This window comes from Hypanus sabinus, chromosome 6 (assembly GCF_030144855.1).
Source record: "Hypanus sabinus isolate sHypSab1 chromosome 6, sHypSab1.hap1, whole genome shotgun sequence".
Classification (NCBI taxonomy): domain Eukaryota; kingdom Metazoa; phylum Chordata; class Chondrichthyes; order Myliobatiformes; family Dasyatidae; genus Hypanus; species Hypanus sabinus.
In genome coordinates, this window is record NC_082711.1 from 82,499,005 (window position 1) to 82,511,662 (window position 12,658).

Genomic DNA, 12,658 nt, shown 5'->3' on the forward strand with positions numbered 1-12,658 from the left:
TTGAGAATGGGACGAATGTCTTGAATTTTTGGACCTTTTTTTATATATATTGTAGTGGTCATTGAATCCTTTTTTAATCTTATTTTGATGACCTTTTTTTTAAAAAAAAGATTGGCGAATTTACATTTATATTCTGTAATATGGTCTTTTCAAAATGTCGTTTCTTCTTCCCATAAGTCTCTGCTTTTGAAACGTCATTTTCTTATATTTGAATATGGAATCTTTTTTTAAAGGCATATTACACTACTTTAAACTTCAATGGTTATCCTTTTTTTTTATTAATGATTTTTTGCTTTTTTATATTATTTTTTCATTTTGATTGATATATATTCTTTCTTTTTACAACCCTGTATTTATATCTGGGTGTTATATAGTTTCTCCTTTCTTTCTTTTCATGGAGTTGCCATCTTGAAAATGGGGGTAATATTAGTATTAGTTCGTGCGCCTGCCGCTTGGCTTTTTTTCGTGGGGTTGGGGGAGGGGTAGGGATCTTTTTTCACGCATTTGCTTTTTATTTTTTTGCTTTTAGTTTATGGGCCGACTTTAAATTATTAATATTGTTGAGGTGTCATGTTCTCCGGTTGCTCCTGAATCATTTTTCCTTCTTCCTGAATTATGGGTTATGTGTCTTTTTAACCTTTTATGATATACACAACTAATATTGGCATGATGGATAAGTCTATTAACTTTATCTCTTGGAATACTAATGGTTTAAATCATCCGATTAAACGTAAAAAAATATTTAAAGTATTCCATAGACTAAACGCTAATATTATTTTTGCACAGGAGACCCATATTAGGAGGGAGGATAATCAACGATTTTTAGGTTCTGGAAGGGTCAACAATTTCACTCGAATTGTACCGCCAAAATTAGGGGTGTGTCTATTTTTATAGACCCCTCAATTTCGTTTACACATCATGAAATTATTTCTGATCCACAGGGCAGATTTTTGTTGATAACTGGTTCACTTTTTAATCGAAAAGTGGTTCTAGTTAATATTTATGCTCCAAACTTTGACTGCCCTGAATTTTTTAAACATTTATTTACTTCCCTTCCTAATCTAAATGAATATATGTTGATAATGGGTGGAGATTTCAATTGTTGTCTGAATCCTTTGATGGATAGATCTAAACCTATCCAAATTCTTCCGAATAGATCAGCCTTACTTATTAATTCTTTTATGGTTGATTCGGGAATTACTGAAATATGGCGGTTTTTGAACCCTAAAGATAAAGAATTTTCATTTTTTTCACATGTATATCACAGTTATTCTAGAATTGATTATTTCCTTATTGATCATCGTTTATTAACGGATGTTACTGATCGTAAATATGATTCTATTACTATTTCAGATCATGCACCTTTGAAGTTATCTATCAAGATTTCGGACTTTTCCAATAATACTAGATCTTGGAGACTTAACGCTACTTTGCTTCAAGACCCAGAATTTATCACCTACATAAAACAGCAAATTGACTTGTTTTTCTCAACAAACGATACTGAAGAGATTGATAGAGGAATACTTTGGGACTCTTTTACGGCTTTTATCCGTGGACAAATTATCTCATATTCAGTTGGTAAAAGAAAACAAAGATATTTAGATATTGCTTTATTAGTGGATAAAATTAAAGAAATTGATAAGATTTATTCCGTGACTCCTACCAAAGAACTTTATAAGAAGAGAGTTGAGCTTCAAATGGAGCATAGCTTATTATTATCTTCTTCAATTGAGAATCAATTAATTAGGACCAGGGCTCAATTTTATATCCATAGTGATCGAACTGGTAAACTGTTAGCTAATCAATTAAAAGCTATTTCGACTAAGCAACAAATTATTAAAATTCATAAACAAGACGGTAATCTAACTACTGATCATAAAGAAATCAATAACACTTTAAGATTTTTATAAATCTTTATATCAATCAGAATTTGATGGCGATCTGTCCATGATGGATAATTCTCTTAACAATTTGAATATTCCCAAACTGACAGATGAAGATCATAGCTTGTTCGGTGCTCCTATCTCTATGGCCGAAATAGGAGAGGCTATCTCATCAATGAATTCAGGGACAGCTCCTGGTCCTGATGGTTATATTATAGAATTTTTTAAAACTTTTTCTTCTTTGCTTTCCCCTTGGTTATGTGAAATCTTTAATGATGCATTTGCTAAGAAGAGATTACCTCAATCTTTTTATGAAGCTACTATCTCTCTAATTCTTAAAAAAGATAAGGATCCTACTTTATGTGCAACTTATCACCCTATATCACTATTAAATGTAGACTCTAAGATTCTTACAAAAATTTTAGCCATTAGGTTAAAAAAGGTACTATCACAGATTATTTCAGAAGACCAAACTGGTTTTATTAGGAATCGGTATTCCTTTTTTAATGTTAGAAAATTGATTAATATAATTTATACTTCATCACCCATAATCCCAGAATGTGATTTCATTAGATGCTGAAAAAGCTTTTGATAGAGTTGAATGGACATACTTATTTAACACTTTGAGATATTTTAATTTTAGTCCTAATTTTATATCATGGATCAAACTAATATATTATAAACCTATTGCTTCTGTTCTTACAAATAATTACAGATCCTCTTTTTTTCAATTATCTCGTGGTACGAGACAAGGTTGTCCCTTAAGTCCTTTATTATTTAATATCGCATTAGAACCTTTAGCCATTGCTATTCGTGAATCTCCTAATATTTTTGGTATTACCCGTAATGAGAAGTTATACAAGTTATCACTTTATGCTGATGACTTGTTGTTATATATTTCTGATCCTGACAGGTCTATTCCCGCTATTTTATCCTTGTTGGCTCAATTTGGTAGTTTTTCTGGTTATAAACTAAACTTGGATAAGAGTGATTTATTCCCTTTAAACGCGCAAACTTTATTGAATGATAGGATACCATTTAAAGTTGTTACTGAATACTTTATCTATTTAGGTATAAAAATTACCAAGAAATATAAAGATTTATTTAGACTGAATTTTTTACCTATGCTCCATCAAATTCAACAACTTACTACAAGATGGTCTCCCCTATCCTTATCATTAGTTGGTTGGATTAATGCTATTAAAATGATGATTTTACCGAAATTTTTATATTTATTTCAAGCTTTACCAATTTTTATTCCTAAATCTTTTTTTGATAACATTGATTCAAAAATTTCCTCATTTGTGTGGCAAAATAAAAACCCCAGGTTAAGTAAAAGGCAATTACAAAAATCTAAAAAAGATGGTGGTTTAGCTTTACCTAACTTTAGATTTTACTATTGGGTGAATAATATTCGTAACCTAATATATTGGAAATTAGATTTGGATTCACCATTGTGCCCACAGTGGGTAAATTTAGAATGCAATGAGGCACAGGGATATTCTCTATTCTCCGTTCTTGGTTCTTCTCTTCTTGCTGATTTAGTTAAATTCAATAAACAGATATCTAATCCTGTTGTCAAACATACATTACGAATTTGTTTTCAATTTCGTAAGTTTTTTACTCTGAAAAACTTTGTTCTTGATAGCCCTATTTTACTTAATTTTCTTTTCAAACCTTCTTTGACAGATCAAGCTTTTAGCATATGGAAAAGGAAAGGTATAAAATGTTTTCGTGATCTTTTTTTTGAAGGTAGTTTGATGTCTTTTGACCAACTTTCCAACAAATTTAAGTTACCTAAATCTAATTTTTTTAGATATTTACAAATCAGAAATTTTTTACATAAAGTTCTACCATCTTTCCCCAATTCAACTTCAATGGATTTCTCAGATTTGATTTTTACCTTAAATCCTTGTCAGAAGGGATTAGTGGCTTTTATTTATAATATGATTATGAAGATACAACCAGAAATATCAGGTAGAATTAAACAAGAATGGGAAAAAGAACTTCAATATAATATATCAACAGAAAAATGGGAAAAAATTTTACAAATGGTTAATTCTTCTTCTATATGTGCTAAACATGCTTTAATACAATTTAAAATTGTACATAGAGCTCATATGTCTAAAGATAAGCTTGCTCGATTCTATTCTCATATTAACCCTCAATGTGACAGATGTCATTCAGATGTGGCTTCATTGACCCACATGTTTTGGTCATGTCCCACTTTACATAACTATTGGAAGGACATATTTGCTACCATTTCTTCAATTTGGAATATCGATTTACAACCTCATTTTATTACTGCAATTTTTGGTATACCAAATGAGGATGGTAATCAGTTTTCCCCTTCAATTAGACGAATGATTGCTTCTGTAACATTAATGGCCAGAAGGTCTATATTACAAAATTGGAAAGAAGTAAATCCTCCTACCACGTTTCAGTGGTTCTCTCAAACTATTTCTTATCTGAGCTTGGAAAAAATTAGAAGCACTATTTTTGACTCATCAATTAAATTTGAAGAAACTTTCATTCAACATTTTCATATGAATTAATTTGGCCTCTTCCAGACCTTCTCTCTGCTTATTCTTGTTCAGGTATGGAGTTCCGGAGTTTTTGACACTATCATATACATATAAACTGTTATTATTGCCCATGTTAGTTTAGTTTAGTGTTTTTTTTTTCTCAATATATATTTTTTCTTGTATTTTTAAATTTTTTTTCTTCTTTTGATGATTATTTTTATTTTTTTCATATATAATTATTATAGGCTTGATTGATTAATGTACTATTTTTTTGTTGATATTTTAATAGGATATTGTTATCTTATTATTAATGTAATTTCAAGTCTATTGCACTTATAACCTATTCATTATTATGTTATGATTTTTTATATATGAAACTCAATAAAAAGATTGAAAAAGAAAGAAAGAGAAATAAACAGAAATATAATGGATTAGGTGAAAGATCACATAAGATTCTTGCTTGGCAGTTGAAAGCAGAACAAGCTTCTAAACCAATAAATGCAATTAGAACAAGTGCAAATAAAATTACTTATAAACCTTTAGAAATTAATGAAACTTTTAAAAAATTTTATACTGAACTATATCAATCAGAATCACAAAATAAGATTGCTGAGATAAATTTTTATCACAAATAACCCTTCCAAAATTAAATTTGGAAGAACAGAAAGGATTAGATATGCCCTTTACATTAAAAGAGGTTGAAGAAGCTTTAGGATCACTTCATAGTAAAAAAATCCCCAGGAGAAGATGGTTTTCCTCCTGAATTTTATAAAACATTTAAAGATTTATTAATTCCTCCTTTTATGGAATTAATATATCAAGTGGAAAGAATGCATAAACTCCCACAATCTTTTTCAACAGCGATCATAACTGTATTGCCAAAAAAAGATAGAGATCCTTTAAAACCAACATCATATAGGCCTATTTCTTTGTTGAATACAGATTATAAAATAATAGCAAAAATTTTATCTAATAGAATATCTAAATATTTACCAAAATTAATACATATGGATCAAACAGGTTTTATTAAAAACAATCAACAGATAATATAACCCAGTTACTTAGCATAATCCACTTGGCACAAAAGAGAGAGGAAATGAGGGTGGCAGTTGCTTTGGATGCAGAAAAAGCATTTGATAGATTGGAATGGGATTTTTTATTTAAGGTATTGGAAAAATATGAGTTAGGGAAATCTTTTATAAAATGGATTAAAACTTTAAATACTAATCTTCAAGCTAAAGTAGCTACAAATGTTCAGATTTCAACACCATTTTGCTTAAGGAGGTCAACTAGACAAGGCTGCCCATTATCACCTGCTTTATTTGTATTGGCAATAGAACCATTAGCTGAATTAATTAGAACAGATTCAGACATTGTGGGCTTTAGAGTTAATCAAGAAGAATACAAGATTAATTTATTTGCTGATGATGTTTTGATTTATTTAACAAACCCATTGCAATCTTTGCAAAGACTATCTTTGGAAGACTATCTTCCAATCTTTAAGATTGGAAGAATATGGGAAAGTATCAGGATATAAAGTAAATTGGGATAAAAGTGAAATTTTACCCCTTACCAAAGGAAATCATAATCAATGTCGTTTAGTAACTCCATTTTGATGGTCAATAAATGGGATAAAATATTTAGGTATTAAGAGTAAATAATGAAGTAAAAAATTTATATGAACAAAATTATTTGCCATTATTAAAAAAGAGGATCTTGATAAATGGATGATGTCACCAATAACATTAATAGGTAGAGTTAATGCTGTAAAAATGAATATATTTCCAAGATTGCAATTCTTATTCCAAACTTTACCAATACAATTGCCTCAGAAGTTCTTTCAAGAACTGAATAAATATGTAAGGAAATTTCTTTGGAAAGGAAAGCTGTCAAGAATATCATTGGAAAAATTGACATGTAAATTTGATTTAGGAGGGTTACAACTTCCAAATTTTAATAATTATTATAAAGCAAATCAACTTAGATTTATTGTGTCTTTTTTTGATGAAGAAAAACCGGCATGGATTAGAATAGAATTAGATAAGATAGGAGAAAACATACCAGAAGATTTTATATATAAATGGGAATCCAAATGGATACGGGAAAAAAAAAAATCTCCTATATTAAGACACTTGATTGATTTATGGAATAAGGTAAATGTGGACGATGATATAAAGAAATCTTTATTAGCAAAAAGAACTTTAATTCAAAATAGGCTTATTCCTTTTGCAATGGATAATAAACTTTTATATAATTGGTTCCAAAAGAGGATTAAATATATAGGTGATTGTTTTGAAGGAGGTATATTGATGTTGTTTAATCAATTAAAAATAAATATAAAATATCAAACAACACTCTTTTCTGTTATTTTCAATTAAAGGCTTATTTACGAGAAAAGCTGGGTTAAACAATGTTGATGCCAAAGCCTAGTGAAATAGAAATATTAATTCAAAAAGGAAAAATTAAAAAATTTACATCCTGTATGTACAATTTGATTCAAAAACAGACAATTAAATCAGGAATTCATAAATCAAGACAAAAATGGGAATCTGATTTGAATATTAAAATTGATGGAAAAAGCTGGTCAAGATTATGTTCTGATAGTATGATAAATACAATAAATGTTCGACTTAGATTAGTACAATATAATTTTTTTACATCAATTATATATAAACACCACAGAAAATAAATAGATTAAATTCAAATATGTCTGACCAATGTTTTCGATGTAATCAAGAAATTGGTACTTTTTTTACATTCTACTTGGTCTTGTTTTAAAATTCAATCATTTTGGATAAATCTAAGACTTTTATTGGAACAAATTACTGGAGTATAACTCCCACATAGTCCAATATTATTTTTATTAGGAGACATTGAAGGGACAATACCGAAACTTAAATTGTATAAGTATCAGAAAAAATTTATAAAAATTGCATTGGCAGTAACCAAAAAAGTTATCGCAGTTACTTGGAAATCTGACTTATATTTAACTATGGATCGTTAGAATAATGAAATATATAGTTGTATTCCACTTGAAAAAAATACATATAATCTCAGAAATGGATATGATATATTTTTGAAAATTTGGCTCCAATAACTACAAAAGATAGGATTAAATACATAGGTCCTTTGAAGATAAAATTATAAAGTAATTGGGGAAAGTAAAAATAAAAATTATTTTGAACTCCATGGAGCATGTATGCGGGGATCTTCCGATATCCAGGCAATCTTTCTCTTCTTTCTTTCTTTAGACAAGGGTTAAAAGGGGGGAGGGTCAATATTTTTTTCTCTCTTTACTATTTTATCCTTACATTTATTCTTTGTAATTTTCTAAAAATTTAATAAATAAATAAGAGAACAGGAAATAGAGGAATTGTTTTGCCGGTGCTAGTATTTAAAGGAACTACGATTAATTTGTTAGGCAGAGATGCTTTATTGAAACTGGAATTAAAATTAGAATGCACCAGAAATGGGTTGAGTGTGGAAAGAGCAGGGGCTCAATTGATAGTTCAAGAAGACAAGAAGGCTAATGTCTTTTGGATAGGAGACATCGCAGATCAGATTCAGGAAACCTGGGAAAAATGGAAAAAGGGCATGCAGGCTATATTACCCAGTGCTGTAATACCCATACCTGAGCTACATTGTACAGTGATTTTTGACAAGACTCAGAACAGGGAGTTAGAGGAGAGATGGCACCTGGAGGCATGTACCCAACAGCATCTGGAAGGGGAGGCTGTGATAATTGGAAAGTAAGGGGCAGCTTTACAAGTTAAGTGTAACACCTTTTTAGAAAAATGGTACAGGATACGGAGGCTGCGCCCCACGTGACGTTGTTGGTAAACAAGGGATATCAGTCTAAAGACTTAGGATCCTTAGTTAAGAGTGCTGAAACCGTAACAGTGTGGAGGAAAATCACACCAGGCGTGGATATCAGAAGACAACAATTGCATTAAAATAATGGTAAGTGTAGATATGGTAGGGACAGTGAGAGAGGTCGAAATAACTCTCCAACCACACATGCCATTGCTGGGAAAGGAAAGAGGCCAGCAGAAAAGATAGGTTAGATGAGTTGCCATCTATTCTGTGGTCACAGCATGACACGGACGTAGGGAAAATAAAAACAGCTAGTCCAGTGGAAATAAGGCTGAAAAGGGGAGCAATTCCACCCAGGAGACCACAATACCCTATAAGACCAGAAGCAGAAGAGGGAATAGCATCGACAGTGCAGGGGTTGCTTGAAATAGGAGAGCTTAAAAGAACAAACAGTCCATGTAATACCCCGTTGCTGCCGGTCTTAAAAGCAGATAAATCTAAGTGGAGATTGGTGCATGATTTGCGAGAGCTAAACAATTTGGTAGAGGACTGGCCAGCGGTAGTCCCCAACCCACACACGCTTTTGACTAATGTTCCACCAGAAGCAAGTTACTTTTCAGTGATTGATTTGTGTTCGGATTTCTTCAGCATTCCTCTGGCTGACCAGTGTCAGTATCTGTTTGCATTTACTTATATAGGTGCTCAGTATACCTATACCAGAATGCTGCGAGGGTTTAAACATTCACCACATGTTTTTAATCAAGTGTTGAAGGCAGACCTAGAGGGCATACCATTGGAAAGTACATTGATACAGTATGTGGATGACCTGTTGATTTGCTCCCACAGTAAGGAACAGTGTGAGCAGGACACTATAACTCTGTTAGAGAAGCTGGTGCATGGAGGACATAAAATATCCAAAAAGAACACAAGAACATAACATAAGAGATAGGAGCAGGAGTAGGCCAACTGGCCCCTCAAGCCTGCTCTGCCATTCAGCAAGATCATGGCTGATCCAATCTTAACTCTAGTTTTCACAGAATCACCGAAACTGCAATTTTGCACGTAGCAAGTGGAATACTTAGGCAGGGTAATATCGAAGGGAGTGAAGGTGATAGCACCAGATCAGATTGAGGCAATAACTGAGGCCCCAAAACCCCAGACTGTAGGGCAGATGATGACGTTTTTGGGAATGGCAGGGTACAGCACAGATTGGATAGGAGAATATGCTGAGATTGTGGCATCTTTGAGAAAGATAATGAAAGAAGCAGGACATACCAATTTGAAGAACGGCATACAGTGGAATGGAGGGGCGGAGATAGCTTTCAATACTATTAAGCAGGAATTGCAGTCAGCACCAGCATTAGCTTTGCCTGACTACGAGAAGGTTTTCCATTTGTATGTATCCAACCGACAGGAGGGTTATGTCACAGCGATTCTAACACAAGAGACAGGCACAGGAAAAGCAAAGCAGCTGATAGCATACTACAGTACGAGACTAGATGAGGTGGCTTGGGGGTATCCACCCTGTTATCAGGGATTGGCAGCGTTGTACTATGCATATGAAAAGGCATCATCTTTTACCCTGGGCTGTCCTGTGACTCTGTACACACACCACAAAGTAGCAGAATTGCTGGAAAGAGGGAAATTTGTGCTGATGCCAGCCAGGATAGCAGCGTATCAGATGCTACTGACATTTCCAGACATAACTACACAGAGATGCACCCACCAGTAAAATAGCCGATTTTGTCCTTTTGGGCTATGAAGGAGAACCCCATGATTGTGTAGGGAAGACGATGGCATTTGCCAAATTGACAGCAGATTTACGGTCAGAACCACTAGAGGATGCAGATAAAAAGATTCTGTTCATAGATGGTTCTTGTTACAGGGATTATGATGGAAATCACGCAGGGTTCTCAGTAGTGCAGCAGGATCAGTCGAGTTATAAGATTATTAGGATGGAGTCCTGTCCCCAATCGTGTTCCGCCCAACTAGCGGTAATCAAAGCCCTGACAGCTGCGTGTGAAATGATGGAAGGTTAGAAAGTAGACATCTATACTGATTCAGCATATGCTCATGGAGTATGCCATTTGTTCGGGGCAACGTGGAAGCAGAGAGGTTTTAAAAAAAATAGTGGAGATCCCATACAATACTGTCAGCGAATTCTAGACTTAATAAAAGCCATGATGAAAGCTAAAGCATTGGCTATAGTAAAATGCCAGGCACATAAAAAGGCAAATGATATAATAACAAAGGGAAATCAAGCTGCGGACAAGGCAGCCAGAAAAGCATCTGGATGTACATCAGCTGTCATTGCCCCCCAGGTAAGCCTAGCTCCAGAACCTGTGGTAGAGGACCCAATTAAAATACAAGGTAAGGCAACTTTCGCAGAACAGTCAATGTGGAGATGAAGGGGGGCCAAGCAGAACCCAGAAGGCTTGTGGAGCATGGAAGATGGTTTGTTGGTAGCGCCCACCCCTCTAATGACTATTCTGATTTCAGAAGCGCATGGGATTGACCATTGTGTAGGGGGGGGAAGTGATAAAGAAAATAAAGAAGGATGGTTTTTGGTCACCTTATTTACAGGCTTCAGTGGACTTTGTCTTGTCACAGTGCGAAGTATGCGCACAGAATGCAGGGTTCAGACATCAGTTATTTGACTGGTTAGAAAGTAGACTCGGAGGATGGGAAGCATGGCTGACTAAAATGGCAATAACTGTCAGTATTGTATTGTTGAGCTGTGCACTTGTGCTGTGCTGTTTTCTTCCTTGTCTCAAGTCTCTTGTTGTGCGTGCTGTAACCAAACAATTTCCAATGCTCGTGGCAATTACTGAACAAGCTTAGTAAACACCGAAAATGTATCGTTACAGCCTACAACACCTGCAGGATGAACAAGAGCAAAACGACAGTGTGGGAGCAGATTGTAAGGGCTTCTGAGTTTTTTTCCCTGTCTCAGGTACAAAGGGACAGGTTTTTGGCTCAGCAGCCAGGGTAACAGGGAGAGAATACTTTGAGGTCTTGGCGCAGAAAATTATAGTTTAACCCGAGATTTGGGAATAAGTGCCAAAACGACAGTGTGGGAGCAGATTGTAAGGGCTTCTGAGTTTTTTTCCCTGTCTCAGGTACAAAGGGACAGGTTTTTGGCTCAGCAGCCAGGGTAACAGGGAGAGAATACTTTGAGGTCTTGGCGCAGAAAATTATAGTTTAACCCGAGATTTGGGAATAAGTGCTTGAGTTTATTGGGGCTTTTGTGCGCGGACTCTTAAGTCTTCATTCTCTGAAGGGGGGATATATTGGAGTATAAAAGTTGCATTGTTTGCTATGTAACCAAAACTAAGTAGTCAGCTTTGAACTTGCTATTTGCTATGCATGTATCCAATTTAGTAGGAGAATGAAACCTTAAGAATGTAGAAGACAATGGTGTGTTAATGAGAGGTAACTAAGAGATGTAGATTAGAACAGGATTAAGTCAATGGGTAGAAACAATAGTGGCGGATGTATTTGTGATACACAACTGTAGACTGATTGGATATGCTAATGCAACTAAACCAGGAGATTGCTATAAAAAATGCTATGTACAAGGATCGGTGGGCAATCAGTGACTAGCTCAGTTGATTTGCAAATTAAAGTTTAACCCTTCTTGAAGAATCTTCTGCGTCTCCTGGTCATTTGTGGGGCATGAGAAACCACAACAGACCCTTTCAGCATCTGCAGCTTTCCTCATGTTTGTGTTATTTTGTACTAATGCTGTTTTTAGGAGAAAACAGATCATCAAATATTCCAACAACAATCCACACCCACCGCCCAACAACTGGTACAGAAAATTCATGAGAGCATGATCATGAAAATTTTAGGTAATAAACAATAAATTGCAAGTTTACAAGTTACGAGAGCACTATCATATATTTCACAAATGGACTGAATCCTCCCTCATTCCAAAACAGTTGCCAGGTTCCTTTCATGTATCATGCCCGTTGTTGCCAATTTACAGCATGTGCTAGTAACCAATATCTCAAAATTTAACCCATTCTAACTTATTAATGGGATGGCCAATATCAGCTCCATAGTTTTCTGCAGCATACAGCCTTCTGAAAATCTCTCTCCAGTCTTGATCATCAACAAATTTAATTGCTATCTATCAAGACCGTAAGCTTTGGGGCTTAAGTTTGTCTTTCCCCTTATATAACACTTCCTAAAATTTATTCCTCGACCAAACTCTTTCAGAATTTATCCTCATTTCTTTTGTCTGTCCATGAAAAGACCTGGACCTGACACATTTAGAATTTGCTACCTTTATTTCTCATATTAGTCTCTGTGGATTATGATCAAATAGATGATGTAGGCTGGGGGTGCAAGATGGCATCTTTAATATTAAGGAAGGGGAAGAAGTTTCAAGAACAAAATGGTTGGCATTATGGTCAACATAGTCATTGTGGGCTG

At 34.2% G+C, this 12,658-nt stretch overlaps 1 protein-coding gene across 1 annotated transcript in view; it reads right to left on the reverse strand.

Annotated features, from left to right (window-relative positions):
- The window catches only part of LOC132395630 (uncharacterized), an 81,038-nt gene that overhangs the window by 53,895 nt on the left and 14,485 nt on the right, over nucleotides 1-12,658 (reverse strand). The gene's annotated exons all lie outside the window — the stretch shown is intronic.